The sequence below is a fragment of the Bombina bombina genome, chromosome 4 (genome assembly GCF_027579735.1).
Source record: "Bombina bombina isolate aBomBom1 chromosome 4, aBomBom1.pri, whole genome shotgun sequence".
NCBI lineage: Eukaryota > Metazoa > Chordata > Amphibia > Anura > Bombinatoridae > Bombina > Bombina bombina.
Genome location: NC_069502.1, coordinates 725,368,947 through 725,389,423, shown reverse-complemented (window position 1 = coordinate 725,389,423; position 20,477 = coordinate 725,368,947).

Genomic DNA, 20,477 nt, shown 5'->3' with positions numbered 1-20,477 from the left:
CGAGATTCGGTCGGCAGATTAGGGGTTAATAATTGAAGATAGGTGTCGGCGATGTTAGGGAGGGCAGATTAGGGGTTAATACTATTTATTATAGGGTTATTGAGGCGGGAGTGAGGCGGATTAGGGGTTAATAACTTTATTATAGTAGCGGTGCGGTCCGCTCGGCAGATTAGGGGTTAATAAGTGTAGGCAGGTGGAGGCGACGTTGAGGGGGGCAGATTAGGGGTTAATAAATATAATATAGGGATCGGCGGTGTTAGGGGCAGCAGATTAGGGGTACATAGCTATAATGTAGGTGGCGGTGGTATACGGAGCGGCAGATTAGGGGTTAATAATAATATGCAGGGGTCAGCGATAGCGGGGGCGGCAGATTAGGGGTTAATAAATATAATATAGGGGTCGGCGGTGTTAGGGGCAGCAGATTAGGGGTACATAGGGATAACGTAGTTGGCGGCAGTGTACGGAGCGGAAGATTAGGGGTTAAAAAATGTAAATATAGTGGCGGCGATGTGGGGGGGCCTCAGTTTAGGGGTACATAGGTAGATTATGGGTGTTAGTGTACTTTAGAAAACAGTAGTTAAGAGCTTTATAAACCGGCGTTAGCCCAGAAAGCTCTTAACTACTGACTTTTTTCTGCGGCTGGAGTTTTGTCGTTAGATTTCTAACGCTCACTTCAGACACGACTCTAAATACCGGCGTTAGAAAGATCCCATTGAAAAGATAGGATACGCAAATGACGTAAGGGGATCTGCGGTATGGAAAAGTTGCGGCTGGAAAGTGAGCGTTAGACCCTTTAATGACTGACTCTAAATTCCGGCGGTAGCCCAAAACCAGCGTTAGGAGCCTCTAACGCTGGTTTTGACGGCTACCGCCCAACTCTAAATCTAGGCCTAAGTGTTAAAACCATTTGCTAGGGTTCAAATTGCAGTTATGTTTAAGAATATGTACATTAATAAAAAAATCCTAACACATTAGAGCATTTTAAAGAAACATTAAACACTAAATAAATGCTAGATACAATCATGCAGTCAAATAAAAGATAGTCTGAGAATAACATGTAGATGCATTTTTTAAAGTTTCATTTGCTCTTTAAATATTGACAAAATAAGTGTAAAGTTTTAATATTTATAAAGCTATGGGAGCTGCCATGTTGTAACTTAGGTTACCTTCTCTGCTTTAGCCTATTAGGGACAGTTTTAAATAGGTCACTAGAGTGTGCAGCCAATGGCTGTGTGGAATGTAAAAGTGCTCTGCATCTCCATTTCTTACAGGAACTAAAAAGCTCACAATTTCAGAATGGAATTACAAGAAAAGGGGACAAAATAAATAATGAAATTATATTGCAGAATTTTTTTATATATACAATGTATCATTTTATATCATCATCTCAAAGTGTTTTATGCTCCTTTTGTTCCTTTATGCACCTTTAATGATGGTAAAGCATCAGTACTGTTATTATCAGTAGTGGCTTCATCAGATTCCTGGTGGAAGAATGCTGAGTTATTCAAGCACTGTAGAAGCTTCCGAATATAAATAATTTTATATGTTTTTCTAAAGAATTGTGATTGACCTTGAAGGGACAGTCAAGTCCAAATTAAACTTTCCTGGTTCAGATAGAGCACACAATTTTAAACAACTTTCTAATTCACTTCCATTATCTAAATGTGCAAAATCTTTTTTATATTCACACCAGGCACCAGCTCCTACTGAGCATGTGCAAGATTCACAGGATATAGGTACAGTATATGCATTTTGTGATTGGCTGTTACAATCGATTCAACATTCTCCACATGTAAATAATTAAAACCACTCTGTACCTATCCCTAATAAACTTAACCCTAACTGCAACCTCCACCCACCAAAAACCACCCTAACTATGCTGTTCAGATCCAGTGCACATAATCATAGCCACAACCTCACCCCACAAGAAAATCTATTGGCTGAACCAATTAAGCCTAAAAAAGGCTTCGCCAACTGTAAGTAACCCTAATGGTTAAACTAATCACTCCAGCACAATAGAGACTAACAGCTGACTCTCCGTAGCTATATAACCTTAAAGGGACACTGAACCCAATTTTTTCTTTCATGATTCAGATAGAGCATGACATTTTAAACAACTTTCTAATTTACTCCTATTATCATTTTTTCTTTGTTCTCTTGCTATCTTTATTTTAAAAGCAGGAATGTAAAGCATAGGAGCCGGCCCATTTTAGGTTAAGCACCATGAATAGCGCTTGCTTATTGGAGGCTTACATTTACCCACCAATAAGCAAGCATAACCCAGGTTCTCAACCAAAAGTGGGCCGGCTCCTATGCATCACATTCCTGCTTTTTAGTGTCCCTTTAACTGTGACCTTCCTATCACAAGTATCCCTATAGCTAACCTTTGTCTCCACTTCTCCTGTTTTAAATGGACACTTAAGTCAAAATTAAACTTTCATGATTCAGATAGAGCAAGCAGTTTTAAACAACTTTCCAATTTACTTCCATTAACAAACTGCGCACAGTCTTTTTATTTTTACACTTTTTGAGTCACCAGCCATACGGAGCTTGTGCAAGAATTCACAGAATATACGTATATGCATTTGTAATTGGCTGACGGCTGTCACATGATACAGGAGGAGTGGAGATAGACAAAACTGAAAATTGTTCAGAAAAAAATCTACTACTCATTTGATGTTTAGACTAAGTGATAGAATGCATTAGCTGATTATGCAAATCTACTGTATTTACTGGTCCTTTAACTACAATTTCTTATCACACACCCTTCATTAACTATTCAACCTCGATTTGAACCCTGCATTTAAAACACCTGAATGACTCCCCTGTTATTGATCACCTACAAAGGGGCTCAGAGCCCTTGTGGTGCAGGCTAGCATATCCTAACCTACCCGCCACCTCAGAGTCAGTGGATTAAAATCACCCCAGACCAATAAGACCATGGTTGATCGTCCCTGCTCTCATGCAATTGATTATGTGAGATGAGGGGCGAAATTGCAATTGCCTGCCCATACTTTTATGAATATACCTGAAAATCTCGATAAGTGCAACAGTTCAAATTGGCCATATCAAAGCAGTGAAAGAAAGAAAAGAAAACAATTCATATTTTGTTGGTTCGTTTAAGGTTTTCTCGACTCTATTTATAGAAAACTAGGCGGTAAACCTGCCTGGAGGGCAGTCTATTGATGTAGAGTGAGGTTTGCAGAAGCATTCGCAGGAAATAAAAATCCACCTAGGGCAGGGGATGTGGACCCCCTTCTGCATTCTGGCCCATTTTTTTTAATTGTGGTTTTGTGATTCTGTCCACTTGGGGTAGATTTCTTTGCACAACACCCCCTTCTTTGAATATTTATATTAATATTTACATTTAATTACTATTTTAATATATAGATAGCCAACATAAAGCACATAACTGAAGAAAAAATGTGTTGGAAGTTGCTGCTAAAACACGTAGAATGGAGGTTAATTGGCTTATAGATGATTTATAATACAGTCTCAGGATAATGGGCAAAAACAATGTTGCAGCAGCAGTGAGTCTGATGGGACAGAGGTAGGTGATAAGATGGGGAGTGACTGATCTTTTGGAGAGCAGGTGGGTGATGAGATTAGGAATGACTGACCTCACAGAGAGGAGGCTGTTGATGGAACAGAGAGGAGGTGGGTGACGGAACAGAGAGGAGGTGGGTCCCCTCTTGGGGGGGGGGGGTGAGGGATCTCACCACCTTGCCATTTTCGGAATCCACCTGGATGCAGCTCAGGTAGTTTTGTTTGACTGTGCACGCAGCCAACATTCTTTTGGCTGCGCGCCTGCAACTGATAACAGCAACGGGCGCATTACAAACACAATTATATTATAAGATGATTCTCAGATGCAGTGTTATCCAATGCAGTCTTCAAGATTTACTAACAGGACAGATCTTCAAGGTATCTATATTAGAAAAAGGTCAAAATAATCATTGCTCAGCCACTATAATTAAAGGGACGTTGAACTGTAAAATTTTCTCCACTTTAATGTGTTCCCAATGATCCATTTTACACAGAGAGAGTAACGCTCAACCAAGAATGAACAACGGCTCAATAGCTTGTTCTTTGGTGAGTCACCACCTGTGAGCAGCCTCTTTTAGCCCAATTATGCCTTTCACAGAGGAAAACATTTTACCTGCTTGAATGTACAGAATTATGTATAAACAGCTCCTTCAACTTTATTTTTTTAATTGTAAATAGCCGTTTTGCATATTGAAACCACCACATATACTGAAAATATGAATTGTTTCTGTGTGCTGTAGAATAGCTATGTAAACAGGAGATGCTAATTTAAATTAACCTCCCAGTAGGGGTGGTGAAGAGAGATATTTTTATATCTTTAGCTGGTTTTGCTAATTGAACTCCCCAGCCTTATTTAGCATGTTTTTATTCCCACTTGGAACTTTTGTATTTTCACTAGCATTTTAATACCCATCTAATAGACTCTGTATACAAAAATAAACAATATGACTAGGTTTGCTCTTTCTGCAGGGCCAGCCCTTTTTAAGTGGGCACATCTTTGAGAATGCCTTCATTGAGCAAAAATAGCTTTTTAAAATGCAAATAAAATAAACATAAAGGAACAACTTCCCGTACATTTAATAATCTACTGTAAGTTATTTATATTTTACAGTTTAATGTCCTTTTAGTGAAGAACACTGTTCTAATAGTGTATCTGTTCTCTATTACATACAAGTGGCTTGTCTTCAGGACTAACACACTAATCCACTTTTGAAATACATATGAGCAGAAAAGTGAAGAATTGGGTTTATATTTTTTTTAAAAAACTATGGAACAGAATTGTTATCCACTTCAATGTATTCCAATAATTGGAAAATACGAAAATAAGACACCACAGTTGATAATCTCTACTTATACTTTAAACAAAAAGGTGCTTTTAAAATTGTTTCAACTTTTTAGAACCCAGTATGACACAGTACCACTGAGTAAACTTGGAACAAGTTAGTAAACCAGGTACAAACCTGATTTCTGGTTACTGCTGTGTAAAATAACACTTTTTTCTTTCTATTTGCTGAGAAAATTGGTTTCTGCAGAATAACTTCCGTTGTATTTACCATGATTAGATCATTTTCCAGTCTGCTGTAAATGTTCATATTTTTACAGATAAAAGACAACTGAATCAGGCTACATTTAGAAGAAAATTGAGTAATTAAATAGATTACATATAATTATGTTGCCCAAAGCCTATAATTTGTTGTATTGTTGTATGTTGCTATTTATGTACCTAATACACATTCACATGGCTGTTTTATTGAAATAAACATTCCATCAATTAAAGATTAATAGCAAATAAGAGGTATGCTCTGTATTTTAAAGGTAAAAGAAAGAAACACAAAAATGACTATGCTCCCTATGCAGCAGTAGATTACGAATGGAGCGCTATTGTTTGTGCACAAGCTAAATCGGCTTTTTCAGCTTTTGCGTGCATCGGAAATAGATTATGTTTTACAAGTTGAAAGTAAATGTGTTCACTCTATTGCAATCGCGATCTACGCTCATTGGGTTAGTACAACTTGAAAACTTGTGTAAAGGGTAAGGGAAGAAAAATGTTGCATTAAAAGCAACCTAAATACAGTTAAAAGTACAGGTACACTCATATAAACACTATCTGATAAAACGATTTTTTTTAAATTAAAATGTTATAAGGGCTGAAAGATATATGGTATAAGCTGTTTGACATAAAGGGTTGCAAAGGGCTTGACATTAAATATGTGTGTATGTGTGTGTACAGATGTATTAATGTATTTTTATGTGTATACAGGTAGCCCTCAGTTTACGCCGGGGTTAGGTTCCAGAAGGAATGGTTGTAAATAGAAACCGTTATAAATTGAAACCCAGTTTATTATGTAAGTCAATGGGAAGTGAGGGAGTTAGGTTCCAGGCCCCTCTCAAAATTGTCATAAGTAACACCTAATACATTACTTTTAAAGCTATGAAATGAAGACTTTAAATGCTAAACAGCATTATAAACCGAATAAAATAATCACACAACACAGACTTTACTTTAGTGCTCTCTATTGTTAGGATCTTAGATAATATTGGGTCTGCAGCTATTCTATGTATTCCAGTATGGACAGATTTATAGGCAGAAAGATCTTGTTCCTTTGAAAGCTGCTCGATAGCTCAGGTCTGGTTACACTGATTAATTTCAGCTTGCTTGTGTTGCATATCTTTGCTGCAACACAAGCGGACAGCTCCACCTACTGGCTATTTTAATCAATGCACTGCTTCTCAATGCTTTTCAATAGCAGTCACATGACTGGAAAGAAAGGTTGTTATTCTGAAACGGTGCAAATTGAACCGTTGTAAACCGAGGGCCACCTGTATATGTATATGTATACCTATATAAACACATATATAAATATGTACACACACACATATATATATATATATATATATATATATATATATATATATATATATATATCTATATATATATATATCAAGAAAATATATGAGAGGGCAAGAAACAAAAAATATTTTGTTTCGAAAAAGACAGGGAATTAAGCACTCTTTTTACACAAAAATACACAGCTCCTTTACTTAAGTAAGCATAGTAACAATTTATTGGTACAGCAATTTAATTTATAAACACACCTCGTCCTCCTAGAGGATGTGCAAAATAAAAATTGTTATCTAGATGCGTAGGACAAACATACTAGAATATCTAAGTGTCTTACAAGATAATAGAAATATTATGTACAAAACCTAACCGGTCAGGAAAGCTAAGGTACCTAGTAGTGCAAGCACTTACAGCAGAGTGATAAAATGTATAGAGATGTGCACTGAAAAACTACACCCAGCTGCTCACAGGACCCCCACAAACCTGGGATGGAGGTGTTTCCTGGGCAAGTCGTCAAAAAGGGGATCTAAGCAATCAGTAATACACCCTATTTTACACATTTGTACACACAGAAAAAAATGCAGAATTAACAGAATATAAACAGTTTGCAAGCTGTGTGAATAGTAAGAGTATGAAAGTAGACATAACAATTGGATAAAGTAAAGCAGTAGGCCAAGCAACCACACCTTGCTGCTCACAGACCCATGTGGAAAAATACACGGGGTATAGTCTGGGCAGGTGATATAATGGGATCTAAGTTGTTGGACCTAAAGCTCTATGCAATACAGTGATAAATGGTTATAGCCAAAAAAGCTATATTGTTTCACATATAATTTGCAAGCTTTTGACACTTGAGGAGACACGTTATAAGCAAAGAGAGTCCAGTGGACATCTATGGCAAGTTCCTTGCAATTAAGCGTGCAAATGTAAGCACTCAAATGGACACGTAACGTTCTCCTTATTCCCGTGAAGCAATGTGTAAATTTCCAGAAAAAAGAGAACACCTCGACAGGCGTCACTTGGCTGTAATTTGTCAACTGTAGTTGTGTTTATTTGTTTATTAGTTAGATTGTTGCACGCAGCGGGTTGTGCTTATATTACAAGTTGAAAGTAAGCTGTTTTCGCTTGTGTGCTAACCAGACACAAGTAAAAAGCCGACGTTAGAATATCGTATGCGCATTCACGTATTCCCCCATAGCAGTCAATGGAGCAAAAAAACACCCAACTCTCACTCACAAATCCGATCCCATATTCTCATGTGCGCTAACCCTACATGATAATATGAATATTTTACATTCCAATGTTCTTCAAATGCAAGAATATGGTTTATTTATTCATAAATACATATTTATATGTATATACAGTATATATATATATATATATATATATATATATATATATATATATATATATATCTTATGGTATTGTGTACATTATAGATCTATAACTATATATATATATATATATATATATAAAATTATATATAGGTATATATATATATATATATATATATATACAGTATATATATATATATACAAATTAAATAGGAATATCTATTTAAGATACTTTAAATTTAAATTATTATGCTATGAGCAGAACATTGAATTGTCAAATATTTACACTAAAAACACAGTATAACACTTTATTAAATATGAATATTGCATTAAATATGATTGTATATGTTTTCATCTACTTAACTGCAAAGGGCTCCAATGCACCTCTATATATGTCTTTATATGTGTACATATGTATCTATGCGTTTATATATGTATATATGTCTGTAAATACATATACACACTTATAAATACATATATATATATATATATATATATATATATATATATATATATATATATTTATATACGTATACATTTATCAATGGTGAGGGTACTCACAGGACTTAATAATAACAAAATGTTTTATTAATCAAAGCGTTACCTCAACATATATCAAGGTCGACATTTTGGCACAAACATTAAGCCGTTTTCAAGACCATCTTAAAGCTTCAATGTTACAAACTCGGCCACCATTGGAAAAAGCTGCTCAGCAGCAAAAATGACAGCCACCAGCCACCATTTAAAAGCAATACCCACCGTGTCATGATTAGGGGGTGTTTTTATTTTGGGGGGCTTTTTATTTTCATAGGGATTAGGTTTAATTTTGTAAAGTTTGGCAATTTGTTTTTCTACGTTCTGTAATGTTAGCCTTTTTTATTTTTTGTAATCTTAACTTTTTTATTTTTTGTAACTTTAGTATTTTTTAGTTTAGGTAATTTGTGTTAATTTAGGGGGTGTTAGGTTAAGGGGCTTAGTAATTTAGTTATTTGCGTTGTGGGTTTTGGCGGTTTAAGGGGTTAATAGGTTAATTAGGTTTATTGCGATGTGGGGTTTTTGCGGTTTAGGGGTTAATAGGGTAAATAGGTTTATTGCGATGTGGGAGTTTTGCGTTTTAGGGGTTAATAGGTTAATTATGTTTATTGCAATGTAGGGATTTTGCGGTTTAGGGGTTAATAAGGTAATTAGGTTTATTGCAATGTGAGGGTTTTGCGGTTTAGGGGTTAATAGGGTAATTAGGTTTATTGTGATGTGGGTGGTTGACGGTTAAGGGATTAAGGGGTTAATTACTTTATTATTTTACAATTTGTGGGTTTACGGTATATGTGTCAAAACTTTGTGTCAGAGGTTAGTTTTTTTTTTGTTATACTTCGTGCGGGCGGTGTTTTTTTTGTAATGCTCCGTTTGCCTTCACTGCATTCCGGTGGATTCTTTTGGCTGCACGCCCACATTCCATTGAGGATGCTGTAGGACTATATATACACAGGGAGTTCAGTATGCAAAGACAAATGGGGGATTCAAGACTAACTATATACAATCAAGCATCAAACATCAATTAACACATACCTTTAAGATGGAAGATTATCATGGATAAGCTATACCTGGCATTAGTTATAAGATATGAATGCTTTGTACTGATCCATTGTAATATTTTTGTAATGTTTGTTTATGTTTTCACAGCTGTAATCTTGGGTTGCCCGGGATGATGCCATTACATGTGGGTGGAGATTGCATAACACGGGGAGTATTGCTTTTAAATGGTGACTGGTGTTTGGGGTAAGTTTGTCTTTTTTACTGTATGTCTGAGGAAGGGGTTAACCCCCCAAAAATTTTTCACATTTTTGCATTAAAATTCTGAACAAAGACCCGGTGAGTGCACTTTTTTTTTGACTGCATATTGTATTATTTGTTGCACCCCGGGCATCAGGAATCATCTGGAGTGCTGGTCTGTCTACACAATATATATATATATATATATATATATATATATATATATATATACTATATATACTATATATATATATATATATATATATATATATATATATATATATATGGCTAGTGCTGCGGAATCTGTTGGCGCTCTACAAATAAGCGATAATAATAATAATCAATACATCATTAGAGCTGTATCTCAATGTTAAAGGGACATTAAACACTAACGCCTAGATTTAGAGTTTTGTCGGTAAAGACCCGCGTAGCTAACGCTGCTTTTTTTCCAGCGCACCCTTAAGACAACGCTGGTATTTAGAGTTCTCTGAAGGGCTGCGTTAGGCTCCAAAAAGGGAGTGTAAAGGCATATTTACCGCCACTTCAACTCTCAATACCAGCGTTGCTTATGGTAGCGGCTAGCTGGAAAAACGTTCTCGTGCACGATTCCCCCATAGGAAACAATGGGGCAGTTTGGGCTGAAAAAAAACCTAACACCTGCAAAAAAGCAGCGTTAAGCTCCTAACGTAGCCCCATTGTTTCCTATGGGGAAACAGTTTCTAAGTCTGCACCTAACACCGTAACATGAACTCCGAGTCTAAACACCCCTAACCTTACACTTATTAACCCCTAATCTGCCACCCCCGCTATCGCTGACCCCTGCATTACACTATTAACCCCTAATCTGCCACTCCGGACACCGCCGCAACCTACATTATACCTATGTACCCTTAATCTGCTGCCCCTAACATCGCCGACACCTACATAATATTTATTAACCCCTAATCTGCCCCCCCCAACGTCGCAGCTACCTTACCTACACTTATTAACCCCTAATCTGCCGACCGGACCTCGCCGCCACTCTAATAAAGTTATTAACCCCTAAACTGCCGCACTCCCGCCTCACAAACCCTATAATAAATAGCATTAACCCCTAATCTGTCCTCCCTAACATCGCCGCCACCTAACTTCAAGTATTAACCCCTAATCTGCCGACCGGACCTCACCGCTACTATAATAAATGTATTAACCCCTAAAGCTAAGTCTAACCCCAATCCTAACACCTACTCTAAGCCCCCTAATAAAATAACAAAGCCCCCCAAAATAAAAAAATTTCCCTACCCTAATCTAAATTTAAAAAGTTAACAGCTCTATTACCTTACCAGCCCTTAAAAGGGCTTTTTGCGGGGCATGCCCCAAAGAAATCAGCTCTTTTGCCTGTAAAAAAACCCACAATACCACCCCCCAACATTACAACCCACCACCCACATACCCCTAATCTAACCCAAACCCCCCTTAAATAAACCTAACACTACCCCCCTGAAGATCTCCCTACCTTAAGCCGTGTTCACCCAGCCGGGCACCGATGGACCAAAAGAAGACATCCAGAGCGGCAGAAGTCTTCATCCTATCTGGGCAGAAGAGGACATCCGGACCGGCAGACATCTTCATCCAACCCGCCATTTTTAACACTAGTGCAGTTGTTTTTTTATGTAAAAAATAAATAATAATTTTTTTTCCCAATAATAAACTAAAAGACACTCTATTTTGGGGGCATTTGGGGTACTTTTGAAAATGAACTAGAGATCTGATCCCTGGTTAATTTTGTAAGCGGTAATTGCTACCGCAAGCTTGTGTGCAGCCAATGGCTGTGTGGAATATAAAAAAAAGTTCAGTACTTTTTTTTCTAACCTTTTATATTACCATCTCAAAGTGTTTAATGTCCATTTAAACCACATTATCTGCCTTTTTTTCTAACACCTCATATCTGAGCCCTTATAACTTTTTATGGATATTTCTTGGAATAATGTTTATTAGATGGTGTTATTATGAGTGTAATTGTACTTTTTAATGTATTTTTTTGTTTTGCAACACTTTTTTTGTTTTGTGAAACAGTTAACTAGAGCTCTGAGGTCACACTGACCCGCAGTGGCGTGCGGTGACATCAGAGGCTGGTGAGGCAGTGGCTAGGATACGCCTTCATTCTTTAGATATCCTTTGTTGAAGAAATAGCAACGCACATGGGTGAGCCAATCACATGAGGTATCTACATGCAGCCACCAATCAGCAGCTACTGAGCATATTTAGATATGATTTTCAACAAAGGATATCAAAAGAATGAAGAAAATTAGATATTAGATGTAGATTGGAAAGTTATTTAAAATTGCATGCTCTTTCTAAATCATGAAAGAAAACATATGGGGTTTATGTCCCTTTAAATGGTGTCTTGGAAAACTGGTCAACTTAGTAAACATCTGATTTTAGTCTAAAGGATTGTAACAGAAACTCTTGCCAGATAACCAAATGCTTGCTCTGATTATGAGATCTAGAAATCCAGGCCCATTAAAATATGTTTAAAACATACTTTTTACTTTAATGCTGCATATTATGCTTATAGATTCCTTCATTATTCAGTAAATATTAAAATGTAAAAAAAAACTCCCAGTTGAAGTCATGGACTATCAAGGTTGATTAGAAAGGTACACTATACTACAGTCATTATTAACACATTCTGAGCTTGGTTTACTGAATAAACCAAGCTCAGAATGTGTTAATAATGACTGTAGTATAGTGTATACCTTTCTAATATCATGTTGAATATGCTTTTGTCAGATAAAAAGCATATTCAAAATGATATTAGAAAAGGTATACAATACTACATTCATTATTAACACATTCTGAGCTTGGTTTATTCCAGTGACGTGCAGTGAGGTCAGAGGCTGGTGAGGCACTAGATATGATACGCCGGAGAAACACATGTACAGAGGGCCGCAATTTCCCCCAACAGGGCAGGTTTAAATAATAGATGAACCAGTGCACAGGTGACATAATCAGGTGATGGGTGAGAGCAAGTTAGTAACCACTGAGTTACTGATCAGCTGATTACTTCACCTGTGCACTGATTCAGCTATAATGAAAACCTGGCCTGTTGGGGGTACTTGAGGACCATTGTTGAGAAACACTGCACTAAAGCACCAGCTCATCGGAAATTTATTGATTACCGGGAGAATAAAGCACACATATGTTCACTGACACCCACACACACTCTGCTCACATACACACTCACACAATTCTGTGGCACAGTGCCAGTTACTAAGCAATTAGAATGATCCACAATCTCTTCTCTACTCACTACTGTATTGTAAAAATAGAAATAATTTACCATACAAGTTTTACACAAAGGACAAGTTATCAATACTGCTAACACAGCTGCTATAATATGGTGTTCAAGAAACGCGCGTGCACATCCCACTTAGGAATGCTTTTCAACAAAGGACACCAACGGATACCAAAAGAATGAAGTACATAATAATAAAAGTAAAATAGAAAGTTTATTTATTTATTTTTTATGTGCAATTTCTATCTGAATGATGGAAATGTAATTATGACTTTCATGTTCCTTTCAAAAACTAATTTGATTTGCTGACATGGGGCCAGTAACAGTTGATGCTAATACTCAAAATATAAATAACTAGAAAAGTCTATTAAAATAGCATGCTCTACCTCAATCATGAAAGTTTAATTTTAAATGTCTCCCTTTGACTATGTGTTTAACCAGTTACTTTACAGTGGCATTATTTCTAAAAACATTTAACTGCAATAATTACATATATTTTTTAAATGACTCATTATCTCCTTTTTATTAATATAAACTTGTATAAAAGCAGCACATATTAAAAACACAATGCAACAGCTTTCAATTGATTTGTGAATTACAAGTTAACAGCAGTCTTTAAATAAATGGAGACACAGAGAAAAATAAAAATAGATACTTCATCCTCTGACTGAACAGACATAACATATATGGAATTTGTACCTAATTAAATCAAATAACCATGAAAAAGGGAGGCTTAGCAATATGCACTGTCAAAAACTTTAATTTAAATAATGTGGACACTGCACACTTAACCTCAAACTCTGGGTTTTAAATTATGGATTTAAATTTTAATTGCCCCTTTGACTTCCTGTCAGTATTGGGTTATGCTCACTTACTGCCCCCCCCCCCCTGTTAATGAGCTGTATCTGAACACAATTTGTGAATCACAAGAGATGTAGAATACTACTTTACTCTTCTGCTCTGTGTCATCTGTTCTTAGGTTACCTCAGCTTCCAGTTGTGTCACATGACCCTGCTCACTGCATCCTCCTTCTGATTAATCTATATATCCTTCACTTGCTAGGAGGCATCAAGAGGGGTGCCTCCTATTGGTCCCAATTTTTGCTGCTAATATATTGACAGAACACAGGTGGCGCTGCAGCACAGCTTTTCCTTTGACCCATGTACTGCAATGGAGAGAAGCGTTCCTGTACCTGCCTCTCCATAGCATTACATGGGGGGAAAATAATTTTTTTTGGACTTTTTTTTTTGTTTTAATTAAAACTTAAAAATTAAGCTTTCGCCACATATGGCAGGGTAGGCACTGCCTCCCCTGCCTCCTATGAGTGCACGTCCCTGGTTTATTCAATAAACTAAGCTCAGAATGTGTTAATAATGACTGTAGTATAGTGTATACCTTTCTAATCAACCTTAACAGTACAAAGCTCCAATTCCTCCTACTCCTATATCTCTCACATTCACGTTTAAGCAGAACTGTTAATCAACTCATGATCTCAGACTCACAGCAAGGCAGCAATAATCAGCCAGAATGTCAGTGAGGGGAAAAAATTATTTTTGTTTATGACTTTATTTAATTCTGCAAAATTGGGCTGCAGCAGTGAGCACACTGAGGCCTAACCTGGTCTGGTCCTGGTCCTTACCTGAGCACAAAAGCTAAGCAACCATATATCTCACTCAGATATAGCCACTCTAATCCTATCCATTAAATTATTGAAGTGTATGTCATTTCTTCCAGGATATATCTCTACAATAATTATAAAGCAGTGTTGTTCTATTTTTAAATGTATAAATAATACATATGTAAGTGTAACCGCTCTCAAGCATAGCAAAACTCATCCTTAGCTTAGCAGCAGATGCAGACAAAGTGACCCACAGCTTATCAAATTGATGATTAGAACTGTATACATATTATAAGGCTGTCACTATTATAAGGCTGTCACAAGATCCATATGGATCTTGATGCTCCTGTTTCCGCACAAGCCTTCAGGCTTGCCAGAAAAAGAAGTTATGAAGCAGCGGTCTAAAGACCGCTGCTCTATAACTAGTTTGCCTGCTCTGAGGCCGTGGACAGAAATCAACCCAATCACATATGAACGGGTTAATTGACACCGACCTGCTAGCAGCCGATTCACAAGAACTGCTGGTGCAATGATAAATGCAGACAGCGTATGCTGTCTGCATTTATCGATGTGCAGCGGACATGATATGCTACATCCTATCATGTCTGCTCACACTATGATAAATCTACCCCAATGAGTTCAAATCAGCATGGTTTTATGAAAAATAGATCATGTCAAGCTAATCTAATTAGATTCTATGAGGAAGTAATTAAAAATATAGATAAATGGGAATCAGTTGATGTGATATACTTAGATTTTGCAAGGCTTTGATAAAGTGCCACATGAGAGATTAATGTACAAAATTTAGGGACAGGGAATATCTAAAAATGTTAGCTCATTGATAAATAACTGGATAATAGATAGGGAGCAACGAGTAGTAATAAATGGATCATACTGAGATTGGACAAAGGTAAACAGTGTAGTCCCCCAGGGATCAATACTGGGCCCTGTTTTTTTAATATTTTTATAAATGACTTGGAGCAAGGATTAAATAGCAACGTCTCTATTTTCTTCAGATTATACAGTTATGTAAGGTCATAAGGTCAGAGCAGGATGGACTTTTGTTACAAGGGGATCTGAAAAAATAGAAGTATGGGCAGGTAAATGGAAAATTGGAAAACTGTTTCACTATATATTAAACAGCTGGCACTTTTTGGGGCATAACCTGGGCCTGTCATGACCTTGGCACTTTTAAGGTGTTTTTCTGCTAGGATGCCCAAACACACACAGACAGGGCACTGTACATTATCATATTATTTATTATGCTAGTGTTTTTGCAGGGCTATCTTTCACTATACATGAGAGAGGCTGACACTTTTTAGAGCATTTGGCTAGCTGCACCCCTCAGATCAGTGCTGGTAACTTCTCAGGTGGTCTCTGCACAAATCATCAAACATCATCTTGGTTCGCTCATATAGGATGCGTTCAGTACCCAACCATCGACCACTTCTACTGGTTTGGGTCTCTGCGGGCGTTTGGAGACAATGTGCTTATGTGGAAATATCCTGTGTCAGTTCGTTATACACACTGACAAATGGCGGTATTAAAAATAATTTTTATTCACAGTTAAAAACAGCAACGCGTTTCTCGGCATTCATTGACATTTCATCAGGCTGTCTGAGGGAACTGAGATGAGCTGTGACTTATGATGGTGTGTGCAGAAACCACCTGAGAAGTTACCAGCACTGATATGAGGAGAGGAGCTAGCTGAGCGGCTTTGATGTCCCGGCCCGGCCTGTTAAGCACAGTAACATTGTGCTTTCCATCAAGTGAGTTGATATTACCTTATCTAACTATTCCTGTATGTGACAATACCACGCCATGAGGCGCCTCTGTTTGCTCTTCTGCTTTTAGATACACAGACAAGATTGTTGGAAACCTAAGAGAGCAGCACCCCACGGACATTGGAATTGGTTCCCATTGAGGACTATATATTTACTAACATTGTATTTACATTTCTGTATATTGTGTTACAATTTTAAACTGTGTGCCATCCCCTGGATATAGTGGAATCATTTATTTATATCCTTTCTTAGATTACTTTTTAGAGTAGATCCTACCAACACTGCTGGTGGCACTTGTATAGGGCCCAGCCAGTCTCAGTGCAAATAGGACAATTGTATGTGCTGTGAATGTGCGCTCTTATTTTAGCAATTTATTTCTGAACAGATCTTTCTAAGCAATAAATGTTTTTGTAACAGTACCTAATTCTAATGACTATGCTTTCTTAGTGGCCTCTTTTCTAGTATAATTTTCGAATAGGTCAGACAGTCACACACAAACACATCCTTAAAAATATAGCATGAGAGAGGGTGAAAGAGAGAGGGAAAACAAGAGAGAGAGATAAGAATATGGCGATAGATAGATTAGATAAATAGATAGATAGATACGCAAGAATGTAAATCTCCATTATACCAATAGTTAAATTAGTCTTCTATGTAATTTATAATTCTATAATATCTATATAGCATTCTACACTATAATTATTTTAATAATATTTTATAATTCAAGCACATTTACTTTGACCTTTGTAACTTTTCAGATTTTTAACTGCCAGCAGGAACACTGATGCGGAACATCAGGTGATTCATACAATATTATAAATTAATTAGCGAGGATAATTTCTTGGTAAGAGTTCCAAAGGGACACAGAGGGAGATCTTAATTTATATCTTAATTTTTCACCTGCAAAATTGTTGTAAAGTAACAAACCCAGCTCAGATAAGTCTACAACTGGATTACAAGTGACCCAATATATATATATATTTAGAGTTAAGCTTTTTGCGCTAGTCGGTTGTGTTCCAAAAAAACATATATTGAGCTAGCAGTAACCCAAATCGTGCTTAAAGTTAAAATTTAACAATCGCAATCGTGTTTTTTCGCATTCCCCCAAAGAAGTCAATGGAGAAAAAAAGTTGAAAAAACACCAACTCTCTCGCCCAAACACCCACCATGACATATTCGCAATATCGCTAACCCACATTAAAAAAAATAATATTTCATATTCCAATGTTCTTTAACATGTTTTTTTTTTGTTATATGCACATACTCGATCGCATACTGTAATATGCACAAATATGATTGCATACTGTAATATGCGCAAAAATGATCACATATTGTAATATGCGCATACCCATCATTAAAAATATGTATACATATATAGTAATGTATTTATATGTCTGTAAATACATATATACACATAATAATACATTAATACATATGTATACATATATATACCTTTAGAAATGTATAGGTATGTATTTTAATGGTAAAGCCCTTTGCTGCTTTTTTTTCTAACACCTTAGATCTCATATCTTTGAGCCTTTATAAATTTTGAATGCAATATTTTTTGTGAATCATTTTTATTACACAGTCTAAATTAAACTTTCATTATTCAGATACGACTTTTAATTTTAATCAACTTTCCAATTTACTTTTATGATCAAATTTGCTTTTTTCTCTTGGTATTCTTAGTTTAAACTAAACCTAGGTAGGCTCATATGCTAATTTCTAAGCCTTTGAGGGCTGCCTCTTATCACATGCTTTTTAAATCTCTTTTCAACACAAAGAGACAGAAAGTACACGTGGGCCATATAGATAACACTGTGTTCAGGCACAGGGGGTTATTTAAGATTTAGCACAAAACAATGCTAAATGTAAGACAATAGATAATAAACAGTCACAGTCATGTGATCAGGGAGCTGGAGAAGGTTCCTAGATACAAGGTAATCACAGAGGTAAAAAGTACATTAATATAACTGTGTTGGTTATGCAAAACTGGGGAATGGGTAATAAAGGGATTATCTATCTTTTAAAACAATAACAATTCTATGGTAGACTGTCCCCTTAACCACAGCTCTGAGATTGCAGTAAGGATTCTAGTGTAAATCAAGATTGCGCTAGCGATATTGCGTTTTTCCTCCACTAATATCAGCGCAATTGACATTGCTTGCGAAAAGAAAATATTGATTGTGCAACCAATTTGCGCCTAACTTGTAATCTAGCCCTTTATATATTATTTTCTTTGCTTTACTCTTTTTTATTTTATCTCTTTTGCTCTATAATCTACTATTCTGGCATTTTAAGTTAGTGGCAGCTGCTAATTTCTAAGGCAGAAACTAAACTAATAGAAATGGTAAAAATGATAAGAACAGTATCTTATGCTTTTCACTATTATATGTGGCTGGTCACAATGAGGAAGTAAACCTCTTTTCTATTACAATTGAATTGACCTGGTGTAAAGTCCATACACTAAATTATGCCTCTTGCACCCCACTGAACACTCATGTTTTTATGTCCTTTATGGCATTGATAGAAGTTATTTTTGTGGTAACCTTTGTTAGCACCCAAGTTATTTTCTAGAACTACCTGTGCCACTAAATTATTTCTCTCCGCTGTGGCCATTTGAGTAATTTGTTCTTATGACAATGGAGCATATATATTTTTTATTGTTTGTTACTCATAAATATGAAGTTGTTATTTTCAACAGACTAAAAAGCCAACATAAATAATTAAAAAGAATGTTGTAGTTGATGTTTTTTTTTAAATTTGGATACATTTTTTATAGCCTAAATAGCAAACAAAGTTATGGGAATAATTATTTCTTAAATATATTTTTCAATCAAGTGTTTAGCATCTGTTAACTTTCACTTTCTGTTCACGTTCAACATCTGTTCACTTTCCCAAAACACCAACATTTAACGTTCTATTCCTATGACTTTCAATAAAAAAATAGTAAAAAATAAACAACAAAAAAAACCAGTAACAACAACATGTCACTTTTTTAAAACTCATGCAGCAATCCAATTTTTTTATACTTGACAATTAGTATTTATTAGAGAAACAAAGAGCTGTGATGACAGCAAAAAAAGAAAATAAGGGTAGTGTTTACTAACAGTTGATTGTTACTATGATGATCATCTGATAGTCTATAAGAATATGAAACCCCTAAATGAATGAAAATACTTTTAAATGAGGTCTCTTATATATTTCTATTGCAATAAAGTAAGGACACGTTATCACAATAACTTGAGGCATGAGGATGGAGACAAGGCCATTCATTTTAAAAAGGATGATTGCCTCTTTCAAATAAGATGTGTTATAAAATACAAATGGTAGTCCATAATTATTTAAAACAATTATTACCTTTTTGGTTACAGTACTCTCCAAGCTGTCCCGAAAAAGTTGTTACAGTGTGAAAAATGCAAAAAAACAAAACAAAAAAAAACAAACAAAAACTTTGAATTTTTTTTTATAAAATATACACTTATTTCAAATCTGATGACGACAGCATGTCCCAAAAATGTTGGAACAGGGGCAATTTAGAACTAATAGCGATGTGACAAGTTGAAATAAGAAGGTGATGTGAAACAGGTGAGGCAATTGTGTAATCATAGTATATAAGGAGCCTCCAAAAAAGGCCTAGTCCTTCAATAGCAAGGATGGGTCGAGGCTCACCAATCTGTCAACAGATGCGTCAACTAATAATCCAACACTTTGACAACATTCCAGAAAGACAAATCGGTAGGATTTTGGACATTTCACCTTCAACAGTGCACAAAATAATTAAAAGATTCATAGGGGCATATGTATCAAGCTCCGAATGGAGCTTGATGCCCCGTGTTTCTGGCGAGTCATCAGACTCGCCAGAAACAGCAGTTATGAAGCAGCGGTCACAAAGACCACTGCTCCATAACCTGTCCTCCTGCTCTGAGCAGGCTGACAGACATAGCCGGAAATAAACCCGATCGAGTACGATCAGGTTGATTTACACCCCCCTGCTGGTGGCCTATTGGCCACGAGTCTGCAGGGGGCGGCGTTGCACCAGCAGCTCTGGTGAGCTGCTGGTGCAATGCTGAATATGGCGAGCGTATTGCTCGCCGTATTCAGCGAGGTCTGGCGGACCTGATCCGCAGTGTCGGATCAGGTCCGCCAGCCCTTGATAAATAGGGGCCAAAGAATTTGGTCAAACCTCAGTGCTTAAAGGGCAAGGCCGAATATCACTTCTGAATGCGCTTGATCTCTGATCCCTCAGGCGTCACTGTCTCAAAAACCGTCATAAGTCTATAATAGACATCCTGACATGGGCTCA